This window comes from Hipposideros armiger, unplaced genomic scaffold (genome assembly GCF_001890085.2).
Source record: "Hipposideros armiger isolate ML-2016 unplaced genomic scaffold, ASM189008v1 scaffold_170, whole genome shotgun sequence".
NCBI lineage: Eukaryota > Metazoa > Chordata > Mammalia > Chiroptera > Hipposideridae > Hipposideros > Hipposideros armiger.
In genome coordinates this window covers 308200-317769 of record NW_017731520.1, presented here as the reverse complement: position 1 = coordinate 317769, position 9570 = coordinate 308200, and positions in this window count along the sequence as shown.

Sequence of the window (9570 nt, the reverse complement as noted above, 5' to 3'; positions counted from 1 at the left end):
CAAACATCCAATAACTTAATATCTCTGCTATTGACTTCCCAAGTTCAAACCAATGTCATCTCTCAATGGGAATATTGCGCTGTTTCCTGTCTCCCACTCATGTGCCACCCTTGCCAGGAGCATCTGCCAAGTTTCTTTTCTATAGAGCAGAGAGAGGTTTCTTCTCAAAGCCTAAGTCAGAATATTTCTCCCGTCTGCTTACAATTCGGCAACAACTTCCCATTAGAATGAAATTTGAGCTACTCATTATTGCTTAGCTTTAGCAGACTCCACATGACGGTCCATGTTCACTTTCCTGGTGTCATATCATAAGATGTTCCTTTTATTCACTGTGTTCTCCTTTCTATCCCTCTAACACTCTGAGTAAATTTTATTGTAGGGTATCGGTACTTTCTTTGCCTGGAATTGCTTTGCCCTCAAGTCTTTTTATGGCTCATTCCTTCACAGCTCTTAACTCAAGTATCACATCCTCATAAGGCTTTCTTCGAACATCCAAATAGAGTGACTCCAGCCCAACCCTTCCCATTCCCTCACCCCCTTTTGTTTTTTTCCATAAGTGTCACCATTTGAAAATTGCGTTGTTTCCATGGTCATTGTCATCACCGACTTCCTACGCCCACAATGCCAGCTCCATTAGAATATGAGTTCCCAGAGGGCAAGAAATGCTTGTCCATTTTTGTACCCATAGCATCTAGTACTAAGCTGATAACATCATAGGTGCTCAGGAACTATTTTTAATTGATTGCTCATAATTATTGTCTTTCCTTCTTCCATGTGACCCAACTTCCCACACCCATGGGTTGCTTATTTGATTCAAACACTCAGACTTTGTTATCTCTTCAAGGAAGGTAAAATAAAAAATGTGTTCCAGTCAATGAGGAATTCTGCTCCTTTGACTGTTGTTCATATTGCCCACAGTCTTGCTGCTGAGAATAGGTGTTTTGGCTGCCCTGTATGTTTGTTTGTTTGTTTGTGTGTGTGTTTGGTTTTTCCTCACTGCTCAATGATTTTAGATGATGGAAAAATGCATGGTTACTGAGATATATAAAACTATGTGCTGTAACTACGGTACAGACTACTTCAGTGATCAAAGCATGGTACTGGCTTTGGCCCAACTTTAATTGACGAAGCCCTAGGTTGGGGAAATGTAGAGGAGGAAGCAACTTTTCCCATTACTGTTATCATCCATTTTGGTCAGTCCATAGCCCTTAGGCCTAAACTTCCAATGGTATGGCTCAGAACGCTTATCAGTTCAGAAACTTCTGTCACAGGTCAACAAAACATGTAATTAAAGGTAGTGTAAGCAATGCATAATATTTACCATGTCAACTGATAAGAAGACTATAGGCTCAACTTTTCAGCATTGCCTTCCAGGAGACAGGGCTCTGTCTATTCACTGCTCTTCATCCTCAGAATGGCTTGCACTAAATACACAGTTAAAGATGGCTGTAGCAGTTTTAAGCATCATAGATAATCAAAATCACATCTGGTTGATGAAGACTTTTGCCTCTTGTGTGTCTTTTTATTAGTAAGAAAATCCTTTCGAGGAGCTTTCCAACAAACTTCCTTTTACATCAAATTGGTGAAAATTGGATCACATGTTGATACCCTAATTGCAATGGATTCTGGGAAAATGAGTTTCTGGCATCTTCATTCTTTATAGTGGGCAATGGATTTGGGGCTTAAGTGAGAAGACACAACTTTGTCCCAACATCATGGCTAAGTAGCGGATGACTCAGCAAGAGGGATTGTCTGTCTTAAAAATAAAGTGTTCCCTAAACCAACTCCTTTCATGTCCACTCTGTCAGATTTCTGAGGGAATGGGTCAGCATCTCTGAGTTCATTTCTAAGCTCTGAAAAATGGACTTGTCTGTTAGTAAGAAGCCCCACATAGATAAAGCTGAACTAGAGATGAGACCAGACATACAGGGAGAACTTCAAAGATGTACCACGGGCATCCAACCCGAAGGGATCACGGGATTATTCACAAGTAAATAAATAGACAAACAAAACAAATAACTGTGTTTTTCTGAACTTGCTCACTTTTCACCATTAGACTGCATGCCCTGAACTGCAGTTGTTTTTGGTTCTGGAATAAACCCATTTTTGCTGGAGAGATACCTGGCTGTGTGTTAAAGATCCACAGGAGTGTTATTCAAAGGGTTGAAATTGGAGCCCAGGAAACGTACCTGAGGTCAGAGAGCGCTGGTGAAGGGGGCAGTGAGTGGAGGAGGAAACAGAAGCAAGTATATTAAAGGGTGAGATGTTTGGGAATGTAGAAACATAGTAGGTTGTGTTTAGAGACTCAATATTCAGGATGCAAAGTCTCGTATGGAGAGCCCTTCTAAGGAATAAAAAACCAGTCATGTCGAAGATCGAAAAGTCAAATTGAGAGGAAGGCTATGAGAATGGAAACATCAAGGAATTGTGAGGTTTGCATGAACCTATTTAGTTTTTGTCTGCTCATCACCCATTTCCTCTTCTTTTAGTAAGAATAACCCAACTTCCCTTAAGGAAACATTCCTCCTACTTTTTCAAGTCCATGTCACACGTGTTGAATCTATTGAGGATACCTCTACCCCAAAGTTGGTTCTAAAACCCACCTGGAACGATCAATGCAGCATATGAATGGGGCCACAATACTTACTTTAGGATTGACTGAATACATGATTTAAACCAGTCTAAAAAGTATTTTTAAAATATTCTAAAAACTATTTGTGGTCACTCAGAGTTCAAAATGTGAGCTTGAAGGTGTTCCTTAGGCATAATGGCACCTCGAGGGGTTAATTCTGCCTTCAAATTAAGCCAGATTCAGGGTAAAGCATAAACAAAATAGAGAAAGGAAGACCTAATGATACAAGAGCCCCTTGATACATCCATGCCTGAAGCTAGATAAGTTCTGCATTAATCCCTTTTTCAGTTGACATGTATTTGATATGGGTTTCTGTCGTTTACAACCACAAATGTTTCTGATTATAAATAACTACTACCAGGTTTTAATTTCTCAAGAAATAAGAATAAAGAGCAAAATACAACAGCAGAAACTCAGCAGCCAATTATTCCTGGTAAATAGTTTTATGTTGTTTATTGTTCTTTCATTATCGCTGTTCATTTTATACAGATTGTAATGGTTCTAATCAGGACATAAATTAATTGGATTTAATCACATCCAATATGACTTTTTTTTCAGCTGCTGTGACTAAATGTAAAACAAAAGCAATAACAGCAGTCTTTTATGTCCTTAGGGAGAAAGAAATATGGAAGAGCAAGAGTAACTTCTAATCTGTATAGTTTTCATAATCTTCCATGAAAATGTCTGTTATTTAGAAAATAGTTCTCTATACTCTAGGGTTACCCCTAAGAAAGGTTGAAAGTGCTATCACCTAAGTAAATAATATAATAAGTATAACTGGAAATGAATTAATATTTAGAATAGAAATAGGTGTTTCATTTCAGGGAATTGCCGTAGAAAAGCTACAATTAGGGAGCTTTCAAGGATGATAGCATAATGATACAGTTCTTTATCTGATTTACAGAGAAGGCTGCCATTTGAAACAAAGGAAAAAAGAGTAACTAGAACAGAACAAGCTCAAATTAAATGACCACCATACTCAGATTTTTTTTCCACCTCTTAGATAAGAAGTTATCATTCTTCATAAAGAAAGGAGAAGGAAAAAAAAATAGGTGGACTCTATGGCTTAGGTGACTGCAAATGGAATACCTTTCACCTCTAATTGACTGACTGAAATGAAGGCAGTCTCCATAGAGACTGAAATTCCATGAGACGCTGCAGATGGGAGACTGTCTCCATTTCTGAGAGATAAGGAGCATGTCATTAGGACTAGAGTCACCGGTTTCCATGCTCATCTGAGCTGCTATCAACCCTCCATATTTTAAAATACAGTGCTCTTTCGAAGGACTCAATTTAAAGAATTATAACTTGTTTATGGTAATACATGGAGGCTTGGGGAAATTTTTGAATCAATCTAGTTTTCAAACTACTGCTCATACTATTAACTTTCATGTTACATCCATCAATATGTATCGGATTTTGCACCTTCTGTATGATTATGCTGCGAAATCCAGTGATTATATTGTCACAAATGTGTTATGATTTAAGGATTCGTGCCTTCCGCTTTTCAGGTGTAGGCTGAGTTTTAATCATAGAAGAGAAGGGAGGAGGATGCTTTTTCTTAACCACTGAAACCATTTTTTTTTTCTTGCTAGTGTCCCCGACCCCACGTTTTTATGGTTTTTCGCTGACCTCAATGGCTGCTTCTCCGCTTTGAGTATTTCTTCTTCGGACTTCTCTTGCCCTTTGTAGCCTCTAAGTGTTGGGTTTTCTCAGAACTACACCCAGGCCCTTATCATTTCTGCACTGAAAGACCTCCACACTCTCTTCCCTTTCCTTCAACTTCCCATCCATGGGCTCGCCGCCCTGACTCAGAGAAGAGGGTTTTTCTTGAAACAAAAATGGCATCGTATTACTTCTCTTCTTAAAGCCATTTCGTGCTTTCTGTTACAGAAATAATAAAATTTAAAACTCTTTGCTAGGCTTTGATTAAGCATTTCTTATAATTGCCTGCCTCTCTGCTCTTCAGAATACTGTGGCCATGTTTTGTTGTTGTTGTTTTGTGTGGTTTTTTTTTTAAATCCGGTCCTCAAAAATGCTAACTCGGTCTTCTCTACTTTAGTGCTCTTTCCATAACTCGTCAGATGACTGGCTCTCTCTATTTTCTTTTTGTTTCTTCTTTTTTTTTTTAATGCAATTGACTCAAAGACATTTTTCCTGAGAGCCTATTTATAATGTCCCCAAATAGTCTCAGTATTAATCCTTACTACACCTCCCTCAAAAACATACTAGAATCTACTAATTTTCTGGATTGGACCCTTTGCTTGTCTTGCCTCTTTTTTTTCCACCAGAACCTAAGCTCCAGGAAGCGCAGCCCCTTCTGCACGACTCAGCACATGGTTACCAGTGCTGCCCTGTGCCGGATGGCTGTCCTTGGATTATAATTTAGCATGTTGATATTTTTACAAATACTTTTCTAATTTGTGTCACTGAAAACAGGAGTTCCACCTGACCTTATGTTAGCTATCAACACGACTTGCTCCCTCACCTCTCATATCTTTGCTTAATTGGTACCTGCTCATTGAGGTAACCCCCTTCCCGCATTCCAGATCCCTATCCCCTTTCATTTTCCTTCAAGGCATTTATCACATTCTACTGTAGAACGCATTTAAATTAGTTACTTTTTTATTGTCTCCCGGCTCTGTACACTCCATGATTCTTGTTTTATGACTATTTTTTTATTGTTGTGGCTATTGTTTGCTTCTTTTTCACTGAGATAGTGTCAGTGTTCAATAAATGTTGGTTGACTATTTGACTGACGTTCCAGGAGGAGCATAGAGAAGGGTTTCTTGGTCAAAATGAGTTTGGAAACAATGAGTTTGGGAACATTGTCTTGAACATGCATCATGTCTATAAGAACATTAAAGTTCTTGAGAAATGCAACAGTAATAAAACAATCTAACTTTTTTATTATTATTAGTTTCAGGTGTACAGAACAATGCAATAGTTTTCCTTTTCACTCTTTGCACAGAAACAATCCCCCTTCCCCCATCTACTGCCCTCCCACCCCCGATATCATGCTTATCTATTACAATTCCATTGACTCCATTCCCACTCTCTACTCCATGTCCCGTGACTATATGTATATATAGTTATAGTTGACATACAATATTATTCAACATCTGCTTCAGAAATACAGTGCGGTGGTCAGGCCTCTACACCATCTATGAGGTCTCCCTAACAAGACATGAGTCCATCTGGCCCCCTAAAAAATATTTACAACATTATTGATTATATTCCCCAGACTGTCTTTTCTATCCCTGAGGCCATATTGTAGTTACCAATTTGTACAGTCTAATTTTTTTGAAACTCAGTCTTAACTCAGTGTTTTGGACCATAGAACTTCCATTAGCATCTGGTAGAACGAATGTCCTACAAGCCACAATTTTTTGTGAAACACAAAAGCCATTGAACAGAGACTTAATACTGGTTGTAGCCACAGGGGCATCTGGTCAAGACTCTCCCTTTTACAGATGAGGAAACTAAAGCTAGGAAGCCATTAGTGTGACTTGTCCAATGATGCAGAGCCAAGCTTAGATCCCAGTTGTTAATGCCCAGGAGGATGCGCCTTATAACTGAGAAATGATTCTGACTAAACTGACAAACACCTGTGGCTAACATCGTACACAATTAAGGGCAAATTTAAGTACATGGACCCAAAGCACTCCTATAATGCACATACACATACCTCAGTGCCTGCGACACAATAGAGGCTCAATAAATATTAACTGTCTTAATAAATTCAAAAATACCTTACTTTCCATAGCACGCAAAATATTTTAATCAGCATGGCGTGTTCTGTTAGGTGAGGAAAAGTAATATGAAGTACAAGGGTTGGGAGTAGGTGGAGCAATGAGACGTGATTTTAAAATGCAAACATTCTCCAAAATGTCTCTACTGGGTCTGTGGTTGTCAAGTTCTTTTGGAAGGAACACCCACACCACTGAACCATCTGTACTCTGGATGTCGTGTGATCTACCTATTATAACAATTATATTGGAGGAAAGAAACGCTCGTTGGTCTAGTTTAAGAATTTTGTTTAAAAAAAAACTATCTGCGGTTTAATTCAGTGATGAGACACAAGTACACTTAAGATCATCTTGTGTTTGTTCTTACATCTGCAGCACAGCCTGTATTGGCATTATTAGGGGAAATTAATTTTAAAAAAAGAACAGCATTAACTCCTCTTGTTCATTGTAGACAACCTTGTATCATCAGGGAAATCTGGCACAGGCTAGTGGGCATCCCCCTGCAGACACCTGCTTCACACATTTCAAAGTGCTCAAAAAAACATTCTTGCTTTCCTGTTGCCTTGAAAATGATAAAATATACTGGTGATGATCAACATAGGACAAAACGTTTAGACATCCTTGGAAACATGGGAAAATCAAACAACACCCTAGTCATTTCTATAAATGTTAGCATCAGTTTGAATTCACAGAAAAAATAACTGATATAAAGAGTATACTACTATAAAAATAGTTCACCTGACATCATTGCATTATTTTGAAAGAAGTTACACACATTGAAAACCACCTATATCTATATCATCTATATCTATATCTATATCTATCTGTATCTATATCTATATCTGTCTATATCCCCCTCTGTATAATGTACTATGTTCAGCGTAAGCTCAACTGAGGCATAATTTCCCAAGACATGCCACTACCCTGTGCATGTGGAGTCTTTTCTATATCAGAATAAATTCCATGTGTCAAATAAGGAAATGATGCCCAACGGGCATTTACCACTTCATATTTGTTCCATCCCTTATCAACTGTCCCTCTGACACATGCCAAAGAAGAGACTCTTAATCTAGAATCTACAAGATGTGCATTTGCTCTCACCCTTAACCCTCCTCCTCTTTGGAGCCACTTATACATTTATCTCGTGTTCAAATGTGACTCCACATTTCTCTTCATCCTCTTGGTTTTTCCTCAGATCGGCACTGATCACGGTGCCACCACTGACTCAGCCTCCATTACCGGGCCATTGGTCAACATCCAGCTCCACATGTGCCAGGCCTTCCAGTCACAACCACACTGTAGAGTAGCTGCCATAGTCCTTTCTGACTAGCTAACTCCACCTCATAATTCAGGCTACAGCTCAGCCAACCCTGTCAAGTTTCTGTTGACAAGTTTCTGTTGACAAGTTTCTGTTGAGTGATTCTTATGTACTTTGTAAGCATAGTTTGGTTCTTTTTATCATAAATTATCTCTCTTTCTCAACAATTATAAACTCCTGGAAGTTCATGAAAATGATGCTTTAAAAAGTTATTGTAGGGGTGACTGGTTAGCTCAGTTGGTTCGAGCATGGTGCTGATAACACCAAGGTTGCCGGTTCAATCCCTACATGGGCCACTGTGAGCTGTGCCACCTTAAGAGAGTCAACTATGCCATTGTAGCATGAAAGCAATGTGTAACCAATGACCATGGCTGTTCTCCAATAAAATTAAAAAAAAAAGATTATTGTAATCTCATGTCAGGATATATTTATTATTGTGGCCGCTCTTTGATTTAACTTGAAATCTTCAATTTATATTTTCTATTTCTTTGTTTACTTGTTTGTATTCTTCCCTCCTTACTAACACAGAGGCAGCATAAGGACAGGAATTTTGAATCCCTTGTTCACATCTGCAGCTGCAGCCCTAGAAGATTATCTGGATAATAGCAGGCACTGAATAACATTTGGTACATAAATATATAGATCAATGATCTACACGTTTATGATCCGTGGTGGCTAAATATCTTTTATTCTGTTGACATGACTACCAAGAGCTATCTGCTCAAAATCTGGACTTTATTTATTAGTATATGTTTATTTATTTATTTCTGTGATATGCAGTGACTCACTCTCACTAGATAAGGTAATGAAGATATCAAGTGTAGTTCAGCCAAAGGTCATATGTTTACTCGTTTATGAAATACATGCATACTGCAAACTTGTAACCATTAATGAAAAGCCAGAGCTGGAAAAGCAGTAAAAACAGATTTTATTCAGTACTATTGAAGTAGAGGAAATTATACCATTCTACAACCAGGTATAATTCCAAAAACAGCATGGGCAGGTGGGAATTTATAGCCAAGGAGCAAGGTGGGGTCAGTGGCTAGAAAACCACTAAGAGAAAACATTAGGAGGAAGGTGGAGGAAGGCAGGTTCTGGCTAAACCAACCAAAAAGCTCCAGCTCTTGGCTGGAGAATGGCCAGGGAAATCAGACATCATCTGGGGGATAGTGGAGGATGAGCGAACTGATCAAATACCACAGGTGGGGGATTCAGGTTAATCTGCCTTAGCAGAGTTCTTGCTAAAACTCAATTTTTACAAGGAAGTGCACAGATGAGTCTCACAGAAGGTTTGGGAGCCCAAGTGAAGGTCAGCCAAGCAGGGTCTTTATCACACCGTGTTCTTCCATTGGTGTGACGAGAAAAAATGCTGCATATCTGTACATGAGAAGCGCCACTCTGAGCAGTTCATTTCATTTATGCAATTAGAGAATTCGGAAATTTAGAATGGCTAATAAGCCACTGGATTGTTTTGTTTCCAACAATCATACCTTAACAAACTCTTGGTTGCAGAGAAAACAGTTTGGTAAGAGCCCCAAAGAATAGGATGAATAGGGCTGCTTTCTTTCAGAAACTTCCTTTTACTTGCTTCTAGGTAAAATCAAAACATTTCAGCATATGACTATCTGAAAGCAGGGTCAACCAAAAGCAAACGCTTAAGTATGTCTCAAACAACTGTCTATATGCAATGTGTTCTCAGGTTCTAAGGAACTGGCAACTTTCAATTCTACACTAGTCAAGGAAGAGAATGAAGTTCCTTAACTGCCATTTTGTATCATTTTCAACAGGCCTGTTTCCATGGCCAAGAAATTAAGTATTTTGCAAAAAAGTATAAAAAGTGCTTTATACTTTTATGTAGAAATGTGTGTTAG